This window comes from Puma concolor, chromosome B4 (genome assembly GCF_028749965.1).
Source record: "Puma concolor isolate L17-30 chromosome B4, mPumCon1.1.hap2, whole genome shotgun sequence".
Lineage (NCBI taxonomy): Eukaryota > Metazoa > Chordata > Mammalia > Carnivora > Felidae > Puma > Puma concolor.
The window spans coordinates 143170180-143183636 of NC_141673.1; the positions used below are offsets into that span (position 1 = coordinate 143170180).

A 13457-nucleotide genomic window follows, 5' to 3' on the forward strand; every position below is an offset into this window, starting at 1 on the left:
AATAGACTTTGGATTCAATCAATAAAGCCTACAGGCACTCCCTGGTTTACATTCGCATGGCATTTCATTTAATTTCTAGAAATGTAATATCTCAAATGTACTTGGGACCACAGAGAATAACACTTAGGTTCCCTTGTAATCACCAACCATAGTGAACTCATGTTAACACTACGGAATCTTTGCTTCATCGCTTGTTTTTTAAGGAAATAGAACGTTACACATATGGTTGGATTTGTGCTGTTCTCCATTTCCCTCCATTCAAACCCCAAAAGCCTCCTCCAGTAAGCTACTGGACAAAGAGCTTCCTCTGGACATCCAGACACAAAAACATACTATGTGGCAAGTCAGGCCATCTGTGGATGCTCCAGAGAACCTGGCACGGAGAAGACGTGGGGCCGCGCCCACAGTCCTTAAGGAAATTTACTAGCACACAAGAATTTTATACCAAATTAATCTGTCATTTAAGTATCAAAGCATTCACAACAAATCATTTTGAAAATGCAAGAATGTATCATAGAAGAACCTTCTAAATTCAAAGGATAAACTTCAAGAAAGCAAAGCAGTGAACCCGGCAAAAGGACTGATGTGCATGCAGTCTGTAGAAGATCACGGCTTTCTGTTTACGAGACCACCAACTCTCACAAGGTGCTGCTCCATCTATCAGTGCAGTTAGCTGCAAGGATAGGAAACAGGAGGGTGGGGATGGTGGTGAACGCATGCTGGCCTCAACAGAGCGATACCCCAGCACATCCAACCCGGCAGGAGAGGCCCAGGAGCCCCACGGTGTCGCCTGTGTTGCCAGAGGCGCAGCCCTATTTCCATGTGCAGAGTCGGTGCAGAAATTGTCAAGTCCAGGTGCTATGGGGGAAGGGACATGAACCCAGGTGATTGTGTCTTAATTTCCTCATTGTTCACAGGAAGAAGCCAACAGAAATGAGCTCAAGTACACCATCTCAATTCATAAAGCTAACCCTCAGAACAAAAATACAAACCTTCTAAATGATCTGAAGAAACTCCTAAAAAACATATTATGTGATGAAGCACAAAAACACCAAAAGGAAACAGGAAGCATATATCACACATGACGACAGGACCAAAACCAAGTTTGTCTGTTTAATAAATACAGTTTAGGGGGCGCCTGGGTGGCGCAGTTGGTTAAGCGTCCGACTTCAGCCAGGTCACGATCTCGCGGTCCGTGAGTTCGAGCCCCGCGTCCAGCTCTGGGCTGATGGCTCAGAGCCTGGAGCCTGTTTCTGATTCTGTGTCTCCCTCTCTCTCTGCCCCTCCCCCGTTCATGCTCTGTCTCTCTCTGTCCCAAAAATAAATAAACGTTGAAAAAAAAAATTAAAAAAAAAAAATAAATACAGTTTGGCTAATCTCCACAGTACGAAAAAGACAAACTGAATTACAACACTAAAAATACACAGTCTACAGGACACACTTTTAAAGTGACTCAGACAACTGGACAAGAACGGGCACAGGCACATCATAAAAATGCAACCCAAATGAAACAGGATCGACACTGTAACGGACAGGATTTGGAATCCAAGGCAAAAGTCAGGTTTAAAAAAAAGACAAACAGGGCATAGGTTGTTATAAAGCACAGACTGTAAGAAATAAAGGAAATATTGACAGGAATACAGAATTATGTGACTCCTCTCCATCCACAAAACATCTAGTGGACAAACCTAAGTATTCATACAGAAGACCTAATTAACAAGGCGGAAGGCAGATCTAGTTAAATTTATTCTGAAACCCAAACATAGCTTCAACAGGTCCAAGGAAAATTCTTTACAGTTGAGCATAAAATTGGACACAAAAACAGGCTTATTTCAGATTCCAAAAGTGATGGCAGACACTTGCTAGTTTCAGTGAAAGTAAACAAGGTATTAATAATAATGGAACTGGAAAACGCTCATGAACAAGTCAATCAAAAAGGTTATCTAAAAATTGCAAAAAAAAATATAAGCACATAACTAAAAAGCTAAAGCAGTGTCTAAAAGATAAAACGTGAAAACTAAGAGTCCAGGAGCCCTTCCTTAAGAGAAAAATAGAGATATCATTAGTTGACCTAATCAACAATGAAGACACAAATCAGAAAAACATACATACTAAGACATGTCTACGGAGCCATAACCATAAGTAACAAAGAAATTAAAACAATTATAAGCAACTACTTTGTTTATTTCTGTGCCAAAATAGAAGATAAACACTATAATTTTCTAGGAAAATATTAATGACCAAAACTTGACCACAGAAAAAAATAGAATACTTGAAATGGGCAATTTCAAAAGAAATTAATGGAGGAAGTTGGCAAAGAGCTTTCTCAGAAAAACACCAGGTGGGGACATTTTCACAAGGCACTTCTATCAATCTTTTAATGGTCAGATAACTCCAATATGATATAAACTTTTCCAGTACTTTAATAAAGAGGGAATGCAAGAAATCTAGCAAACTAATAGTAACAAACCCCTACAAAAATAGCGAAGAAAAAGAAAACCAGTGTCCCATAGGAACAGATAAAAATCCTCGGGGCGCCTGGGTGGCGCAGTCGGTCAAGCGTCTGACTTCAGCCAGCTCACGATCTCGCGGTCCATGAGTTCGAGCCCCGCGTCGGGCTCTGGGCTGATGGCTCAGAGCCTGGAGCCTGTTTCCGATTCTGTGTCTCCCTCTCTCTCTGCCCCTCCCCCGTTCATGCTCTGTCTCTCTCTGTCCCAAAAATAAATAAACGTTGAAAAAACAATTAAAAAAAAAATCCTAAATTAAGTATGTGAATATAGTCTAATATTATTAATATAAAATAAATGTTAACATATTAACACATTCAAATATCAAAAGAATATACTACAACAAGGGATTAATTCTAGGACTTCTCCAAAGATTTCTTATTACAAAGAAATCTAGAAATATGATTCATCCTATTAATAGATCAAAAGTGAGAAATATATGTGTTAAAAGCGCATTTAGTAAAATTCACCATCCAGCCCCGAACAAAAGGGAATGAGTAAACACTTCCTTAACCTGATCAGGAATATTCAAAGATGCCTTTAACCCTATGCCAAAGGTAATAACCAACATACCTAAAAAAAGGAAATAAAGTGTAAAAGTTGGTAAAGATTTAAAATAATCATTATTTGCAGATTATATATCTAGAAAACCTAAGGAAATCAGCTGACACACTATTTTAAATAACCAAATAATGTAATCAATTATTCATTTGAGTACAAACTAATATACTAAAATTAACAGCAGCATTCATATAAACCAAAAAAAAAAAAGTTAAGAAATTTAAAGTAAGACCACAATTGTTTACAACAGCAATAAGAAAGATAATACAGAGTGATAAACAGAAGACAAGATCTGTATGAAGAAAATGCTGAAATGCAACGAACATGAGAGGATGAACACATGCGTGATATCTGAATGGAAGACCACAAAATCCAAATTGCCTCCAAGATCATTTAATAAAATGCTACCGCAAAGTAGGCAAGTTAATTCTAAAGTTCTGTAGAGAATTAAAAAATAACTTCCCAGGAAAATTCTTTCAGGGAAATATAAGGTATTAAAACACTGTTGAGCCAAAGTAATTAAACTTTTGTGTGAACAGTAGGCCAATGGAACAAACATAAAAGTCCAGAAAGAGACCCAAATACACATTTTGATTATAATAAAAGTGCCATTTCAAATTAGTGTGGGAAAGATTAATCAACAAACACAGGACACTGGGACAAGGGGCTTTGCTACCTTGAAAAAGAATAAAGATGGGGCCGTGCCTTAGTCTGTGCCCATAAGTAAATTCTGAATAGGTCAGATTTAGGTACTGAAAACAAAACCACAAAATTATGACAAGGAAAACACGGGAGAGCAATCATGGTGCGAATAAAACCTGCCTAATCTGAAACAAAAACCAGAGTGATTTAAAGAAAAGATTGAGGGGCGCCTGGGTGGCGCAGTCGGTTAAGCGTCCGACTTCAGCCAGGTCACGATCTCGCGGTCTGTGAGTTCGAGCCCCGCGTCGGGCTCTGGGCTGATGGCTCGGAGCCTGGAGCCTGTTTCCGATTCTGTTCTCCCTCTCTCTCTGACCCTCCCCCGTTCATGCTCTGTCTCTCTCTGTCCCAAAAATAAATAAACGTTGAAAAAAAAAAAAAAAAAAGAAAAGATTGAAAAATTTACATAAAATCAGCAATTTCTACATAGGGAAAAAAACATGATAACCAAAGTTAAAATCACAAATGCTAACCTGGGAAACATATTTGGAACACACAGACTGAAAGACCAAACTTAAATTCTACATATTCTTAATATATTTTAAAAAATCCTAATTAATAAGGAAGACCACAAAACAGCATTCTGTGACTGTCATAGGTCTGGCACACTGTGCAGACAGACAGGACCTGATGGGAAGTATATCACAGGTGCCATGTAAAAGAGCGCTACACTGTGGGGCAAATGTCTACCAAGTATAGAAACGTATACACCTTCAGAGCCAACAGTTTCACTTCTGGAAATGCATCCTATAGATACACTCAGACATGTGTGAAATAATATATATACAAGACAGGAAATTCATTTTAGCATTGTTGGCAACAAGATTAGAAAGAATCTAAAAGTAAATCTTAGGGGGCTGGATAAATTGTAATACTACAGCTATACCAAAAATTATTATATGATCGTTAAAAAAGTGAAGCAGTGTTGTCGATGTTATTAGGACAATGTAAGTTCTAAGATATATTATGTTTAAAAAATCTGGGCATGAGGTTATATCCAACATCTATAAAGAACATAATACAACTCAAGAGCAAAGTAACAATCCAATTAAAAAATGACAAAACATCTGAATAGACACTTTTCCAAAGAAGAAATAAAGACGGCCAACAGGTACACAAAAGATGCTGAACACCACTAATTATCAAGGAAATGCAACTCAAAACCACACACACACACACACACACACACACACACACACACACATACACACACACACACACACACACACTACCCAAGCTGACAGATACGAAGAACAGATTGGTGGTTGCCAGTGGTGGGGTATAGGGATGGAGGTGAAATGGGTCAAAAGGTCACAAACTCTCAGTCACAAAATAAATGTCATGGCGGAGAACACACACAGCATGGCGACTGCAGTTAACAACACTGTACTGCATATTCGGATGTTGCTAAGAGAGTAGATCTTGAAAGTCCTCATCACAAGAAAAACATTTTTTTCTAACTATGCAAGGTGATAAATGTTAAATAGACCTATCGTGGTGAGTATTTCACAGTACATATGACCCTAAACAACACCAAGGTTAATTAAGGGCATCGACCCCCTGCACAGTCGAAAATCCACACAGAACTTTTGACTCCCCAAAATTTAACTACTAACAGCACACTGCTGACCAGAAACCTAACAATATAAACAATTAACACACATTCTACATGTTATATGGGCTACATATTACATTCTTATAATCAAATAAGCTAGAAAAAGGAAAATGTCTCTAAGAAAATCAGAAGAAAAAGAAAATACATTTACAATACTATATATACCATCTGAAAAAAAAAAAAACTTGTGTAGAGGTAGACCCTTAAGGGGTCAACTATTTATACAGATACTGAATCAATTATACAGATACTGAATATACAGGTACTCAATCATTATGGTGAGTACCTGAAACTAACGTTATTTGTGAATTTTACCTCAATTTAAAAAAAAAAAAGAAAAAGGAAATCAGCGAATAAAATCATGGTATGAAACGGTCCACTTTCTCAGAAACATTATATAATCATCTCTGTACGCGCACAAGAGCTCCAGAGGTAGATCCAGGAACGGTGGAGAAAGTTCAAGTAGAACTAAGTGGCTCAGAAGCAGGGGTCGGATGAAGACATTTTCCCATGGTCCCCTCTTCAGAACTTGACTGTCCATCTATTAGATGTCCATCAGTCCATCTGAAGACTGTTGTTACTTTTAAAAGCCAGCTACCATTTACCACCTCTCCAGCAATGCGTGGAAGTTCCCTCCTCCGACACAAGCTTGCCCATCTTGGGCAGCCCCCTCCTTTCTTTTCAAACTCATCTTGGCTCTTCTTGGACATTTATTTATCCATAATGATTTTAAAATCAATTTGCCAAGATCCATGAAAAATATTGAAATTTTCATTAATTTGAGAATAAATATCATTACAATACTGACAGACTTGGTACATCTGTTCATTTATATCTTCTGTGTCTTTAACAAAGTTTTATAATTTTTCTCCCTAAAATTCTTGCATATTTTTTGTGATTTTTCCTAGGTATTGCCTATTTTTTGTTTCTTTTGAAAAAGGGAGTTTATTTTATATACTATTTTCTGGCTGATGGCTGCTAGTATATACTGAGGAACCTTGCTAAACTCTCATTAAAGTATTTCTGTTTAAGTCTACTGAGATGTTTAAGTAAGTCTATTAAACTTGCCTTTTTTTTTTTTTTTTTTTACCGTGCTGACCAGGACTTCTAGCACAACACCGCTGGGCTGTGATGGCGGGTATCCCGCTCTTAGATTTTGCAAAGATTATAACAGTTCACCATTAAACATGACACTTGCTGAAGGTTATTGATAGATGTATTTTATCAAATATAAATAAATACAATTACAAATACGATTGCGTGCTAAGGATACATACAGGTAGCTATGTCTTATTAAGAAAATTCTTTTCCAGTCTCAGTTTGCTGTTTTAACAAGAATGGCATCACATCATTCCTTGAAGTTTTTTAATCCGCTGAGTGTAACCACACACTAGCATGCACACAGCTACAAAACGTGCAGTAAGACACAGGAAGGATTTTCTTCCCTTTAGTGACAACAGTGTGTTGGGCTAAAAGAAAGCTGTTCCAGCCCAGGGGGAATGAGGGGTACACACAGGGCACATGAGGAAGGACATGGGGTAGACTCAGGAAGCCCCTTCCACAGGGACAAGACGACCAGGAGAAGGCAGGGGTGAAGCAGTTGAACATGAGAATCGCATCCAGGCAGAACAGTGCTACCTCCCAGGATCGGCACATCCTGGGAATAGCGCAGCTCTGAGGGAAGGGCTTTTGTTTTCTCAATGGGAGGTCTGGGTTTAGGTTATTTAGAATAAAGAATAAGTGATGGGGCGCCTGGGTGGCGCAGTCGGTTAGGCGTCTGACTTCAGCCAGGTCACGATCTCACGGTCCATGAGTTCGAGCCCCGCGTCAGGCTCTGGGCTGATGGCTCAGAGCCTGGAGCCTGTTTCCGATTCTGTGTCTCCCTCTCTCTCTGCCCCTCCCCTGTTCATGCTCTGTCTCTCTCTGTCCCAAAAATAAATAAACGTTGAAAAAAAAAAAAAAAAAAGAATAAGTGATGAGTACGCATCTAAAAGTGTCATCTAAAGGCTAGGAACATGTAAGACTGTTACATTAGCCTTGGAATCTTCTCAGATGGGTACTATTTACTTCCCGTGAAGGCCTTAGGACCTATTTGCTGAACTATCTGCAGATGCAGTCAGAAAATTAGGAGATGAAAAATTATTTTAGATACTGCTTTGCATAAAATTGGCACTCAATAAATGCTTCTCGGATATATAAATGAGTAACAGAATTTCAATGTCACCTTTTAAATCTTTTATTTTAGACTTGCAGAAGAGTTGCAAAAATAGTAGACTCCCCACATGCCCTTCACCCAACTGTACCTAATGTTAACATCTTAAGTAAAAAAGTACAGTTATCAAAAGTTGTTAATTTTTCCTTTAAAAACTTATTTTTTAAATTGAAATATAATTCACATATAACATAGTTTCAGGTACACAAGATAAGGATGCAATATTTATATAGATTGCAAAACGGTTCCCACAGTAAGCGCAGTTGACAGGTACACATTTCTTTTTCTTTCCTTTTTTTTTAAGCTTACTTATTTTGAGAGAGAGTGAGAGAATCCTAAGCAGGCCCCACACTGTCACCACAGAGACTAATGCGGGGCTCGAATTCGTGAACCACAAGATCGTGACCTGAGCCTTAATCAAAGAGTTGAACGCTTAACCAACTGAGCCCTCCAGGCGCCCCGACAGGTAATCGTTTCTTAATGTCATAATTAACACTGTAGAATGTAGTACACTGGCACTTGAAACTATAGACTTTATGCAGGCTTTTTTTTCTGAGGGACCAAATTCACGATGTCTCAGTATAGGACTTTATGAGCTTAAGAGGCATCCACAAATGAAAGAAAGGATATCATAAAAATGTATTAAGAAGAAAAATGAATAACGACTAACTCTGCCCCACAGAAATTATTATGAAATACTTTATTGGGAAAGTGACAATAATCAGGTTGGCATAAAATTTTATTACTGCTGACAGTACCAACCATTTAAAAACAATGCACTGGACAGAAACATTCAAACAAAAGATCAGAATACCTAGAAATAGGTCCAAGTACACAAAAATCTCATTATGAGAGGCAAGCATTACAAAAGAAGGGAAATTTTAACAATATGTAGCAAGTGATAATAAAATAACTAAATGCAATCTGGATAAAAATAACTAGATCTGTACCATAAATTCTGAACAAATCAAATTTTAAGTGTAATGCAAAAATAAGAATGAACTGGAATAAAGTGTCTATATATTCTATTAAGGGCCAAGTAAGAACTAAAATGATAGAAGAAACAAAAGAGAGCTTTAAACACATACAAGATTGCAAAATCTAAGAGTAACAAAACTCAAAACAGGAAACAATGAATTAGCAAAACAGCATACCAGGTAGGACAAAGGTGAACTACATACCTATCAACACTGTGCTGAAGGGCTCCTTTTGTGTGTGTGGTCTACGCAGCACATCCAAAACTTTAGCGAGTAACGCAAGACCTTTGGTTAACGTTTACTGTGACAGACATCACCAGTAAGTTGGCAAGAGTCAACAAACACAGCTCATAAAATAATGCCTAAACGTGAACAACTCCTTACTCTGTTCTGTTAAAACAGCAGTGATTCTCACCTCTTCTTAAAAAGGAAGAAGGAGTCGGAGAGCTGTAGACGCTGATTAAGTGACAAGCCATCGCAAGGACATGGACAAGCCTAAGACTGGCCTGCATGAGTTAGTTACGAGTCTAGAACTGACTGCTGTGTGCAGGACCTTAAACACAACAAAGGGTGCCAGCTCATTATTCCTTTTCTCAGGTCTTCAGGCAAGTTTGCTCCACGTGAAAACATTTGGGTTAATAACTCAGGCTAAGGTCCTGCCAGGCCTCTCACTTTCTTACACACTGCTGACCCATCACAGGGACTTATCTTCATCAAATAAAGACACAAAACTAGCAGACTGGGTTTGAGATGCACAGACGGTGGCCAACTAGTTTCCTATTCTAGTTTCACTTAGGATGAATCATGAAATAGTACATAAAGGTCTAATACTTCCTAAATGTTATGTTTGATTTCTCTGGGGTTTCTCAGTAAGGTTTATCTCATCTTACCCATCCCCTCTCCTGCAGTCTGTCCCCAAAGAGTTCCCAACTGCTGCTCAGCCCTCAAGTGCATCCAAACAACAGGCTCAAAATCCTACGGTGGGTCACCTCCCCCGAGGTAATTCTGCAAGTTCCAAGACAAAATATATATATATATATATATATATATATATATATATACACACACACACACACACATATATATACACACACACATATATATATGTATATATACATATATACACACATATATATGTATATATACATATATACACACATATATATACATATATATGTGTGTATATATGTATATATCATATATGTATATATATATACACATACATATATATATATAGTTAGTGGTAGACAGCCACTGCTGATTGAACATTTTTACAAAAGAAATCTCACAAGTGGTAATTTTCTAAAAGTGATTATCTACCTTTAACCTTTCCAATAATGATCTGAACAACCTGAGCCACTTGTATCATGTTGTTGGAAATACACATACTGGGAAATGACACACTGATGACACCAGTATAAATACGACCCAATCTGACACGTCTTCTGTTGATGGAAAAGACATAATGAACATGTGTCCCGTCCTTCACGAACAGCCCCACACTATCCTGGAATCTAGAGGTCTTCATCTGGATGAAAATATAACAAACCTGTTTTGAGTGTCTTCTGGACAATCTGAATATAGTTGGCCCTGCCTCTAATTTCACTGTCTAACTGACACCTGCCACAGCTGCCCCAAGACACGTGTTCAGGGGCTGAAAAGACTCCACTAAGAACACCAGGACCGGAAAACAAAATACAAGTTTACGTGAACGCTGATCTGATCTCTCGATGCTAAAGGACACTCTGAGTATAAAAGCCATGGGAACAGAGAAGGGCCACAACATCTGACTACATAAGAGGTGTGGAACTTCTCCAGGACACAACACAAACACCACAAAGCATCTAGAGCGATCAGCACCTCACTAGAGGAAGGTGGTCTCCCCCAAGCCCGTTCGCCTGCTTCACACGCACCTGTCGCACAGGAGCCAGCCCACGCGCAGGAGGCAGGCTTCTGTTAGCTTTGCAGGTCCAAGGCCAGAATCCGGAAGGTGGTCCTTCTAGAAGTCTGCCCTCCTGCTCAATACCAGACAACTGTTCACCATGGATTTCCAGGGTGACTCTGGGGAAAACCCGACAAGGAGAGCCAAAATGTGCTACGTTTTCTGCCTCCTTCCAGAATTCCTGTTTAACCATAACCCTTGAATCCTATCTCCCTCATTTCTGAACTAGTGAAAACAAATTTAGGACCACCTGGGTGGGTGGATCAGCTGGTTAAGAGTCGACTCTTGATTTTTGACTCAGGTCATGATTTAGCGCTTCGTGGGTTGGAGGCTGGTGTCAGGCTCTGTGCTGACAGCTCAGAGCCCGGAGCCTGCTTTGGATTCTGTGTTTCCCTCTCTCTCTGCTCCTCCCCCACTCATGCTCTATCTCTCTAAAAATAAATAAACATTAAAAAATTTTTTTAAGTAAAATAAACACCAAAAAAATTTTTTTAAAAAGAATTGCTCTATTTTAATTACACCAAACAGCACACTGTAAATCATTACTTCATTATTTATGCCGTGACTTTAATTAAAATCAGTCAAGTAAAATCCGTAGTTATTTTGCAGTTAGATGGAAACTTTAAAAATCTGAAGCAAAGTTTTCATTTGGAGGAAAAAAACACATTTTTCCTGGACACACATACCGCTTACTTTCTTGTTAACACCGGTTCCATTATATAAAAAGGGAAAGAGTTTACATTCAGAACTCTCAATTTCGGTAATGATGAATTATACATCTTACAGGGTACTTTCTTACACTATTCAATCAGCATGTCCCCACATTCACCAACTTTTATTTATTTATTTATTTATTTTAATTTTTTTTTTCTTTTTTTCAACGTTTTTATTTTTGGGACAGAGAGAGACAGAGCATGAACGGGGGAGGGGCAGAGAGAGAGGGAGACACAGAATTGGAAACAGGCTCCAGGCTCTGAGCCATCAGCCCAGAGCCCGACGTGGGGCTCGAACTCACGGACCGTGAGATCGTGACCTGGCTGAAGTCGGACGCTTAACTGACTGTGCCACCCAGGCGCCCCAACATTCACCAACTTTTAACAACATCATTTCGCAGTGCGTGTGTCACCGTGACACAACCTGATCCGTGTGGGGCTGCACAACTCACAACAGGCTGAGGGGCAGTGTGGGCTTCATGCCTGACATGGAAATGTGCTGCCAGCTTCAGGTCTGGTTGCCTCGCCAGCTGGAAACAGCACGAGCAGCAGCAGGCACCCTTCCGGCTCACTCGTGTATGTAACAAGGACCTTTTAATTAAAACTGCATCTGAGGCCTCAGCCTGTAACTATGCAACACGGGACGAGACTCTGCCAACCGACACGAGCTTTGCAATGGACATAAAATGGTTACTTTTATGAAAACATTAAGAATAAATCTCTTTCTGGCATTACTACTGTTAGAAATGGCTGTGTTCACCTCAGCAACTGACTCCGTTACTGACATTGTTAAAATCTGAGGCTTCCCCTGGTTTTAGCTACTAGAAAACTAAAGGCCAGGTCGGTAACACATCCTTTACAAGCTGTGGGGCTTCAGGGACAATTCACCTGCAGAATCTTTATTCCTGGCTCCACTCTGCAGCCTGACCTTCCTTTCTCCTTTCCTCCTCAATCTCCATCTACCAGCCGACCTTACTCTTTTACTGTGCTTACATCTTTTTCTAATTGTCCCCAAAATATATGTGGAACAAGTGACATTCTGATAAAATACATGGTGCATGTCTGATGTACACATACGAACACAATACAATGTACACACACACATTAAAAAATGCCCACCCTCCACCCTCTTCTCCTGGCTTGTCTGCTTCACATGTATAGCACAACTACCATCAGTGCCCTACCCAAGTACTGATGTTCCATCCCTAGGCATTTATCTGAATACACATCATCTACACCTGCACGTGAGAGCACAGTGCAGCTTTTATCATAACAGCCCCCGAATGGAAACATCCTAAATGTCCCTCAGCAGGTGAACGGACTTTAAAACTGTGGTATATCTATGTACTGGAATACTGCCCAGCAATGCAAAGCAATGAATTACCAACATACACAGCAAATGAATCTCAAAACCTGCTGACCAAGAAATCAGGGCAATCATGGAAAAGAATGGATTGTGTGATTCCATTTCTATAAAACTCTAGAACAAGCAAAGCTAATCATTGCAGTGAAAAGCAGATCAGGGGCTGCTTGCAGCTGGAGACAGGGAACAACCTTCTGTATCTTCATTAAGATGGAGGTTACATGGGGGCATCAATTTGCAGAGAAATGAAGGAAAGGGACTTCCTCGCGGAAATACTGCTAGTTCACAGGAGAGCTGATTCCGCAGTCGGTGCTGGTCCACTCAAGGTTTCAAGCTTTCTGTGGACAGGACAACAGGCTGCAGGCAAAGAGCCCACGGTCACTCAACATCCAGCAACCACGTGAACGAGGCAATGCCACGTGCCACTTCTATTTTTTGGTTCTTGGCATTCACTGATCCACAAAACAGAAACAAACCCTTCCTACTACCATGCTCACTGAGTGGGCAAATGATGGCACTCTCACAAAATACAAGGCCCTAAAATACCGACAGGGGTCTCTCATTCTAAAGTTTAAATTCCAAAAGAGAAGACAGACTTAGCATAGAAGAGAAAAATAAAAACTAAAACTGGGCCCTTTCCCACCACCATCAGGGAAAGAAACAATGAATGGATTAAAGAACTCTGAAAGGTAAAACTCCAAAGTTAATGAAAGAAAATACTCCATAATATTCTTGCAGCCATATTAAGAAGGATTCCTTAAATAAAATTTCAAAAGCACAAAACATTAGGCCAAAAGCAATGAACTTGATGACCTCAAAATAAAAATCTCTGTTCAACAAAGAACAGTATGGGGAAAATTAACAAACA

At 39.4% G+C, this 13457-nt stretch overlaps 1 protein-coding gene across 11 annotated transcripts in view; it reads right to left on the minus strand.

The window, feature by feature from the left end:
- ZMYND11 (zinc finger MYND-type containing 11) overlaps positions 1-13457 on the minus strand; it is a 135880-nt gene that overhangs the window by 49899 nt on the left and 72524 nt on the right. The window lies entirely within an intron of this gene.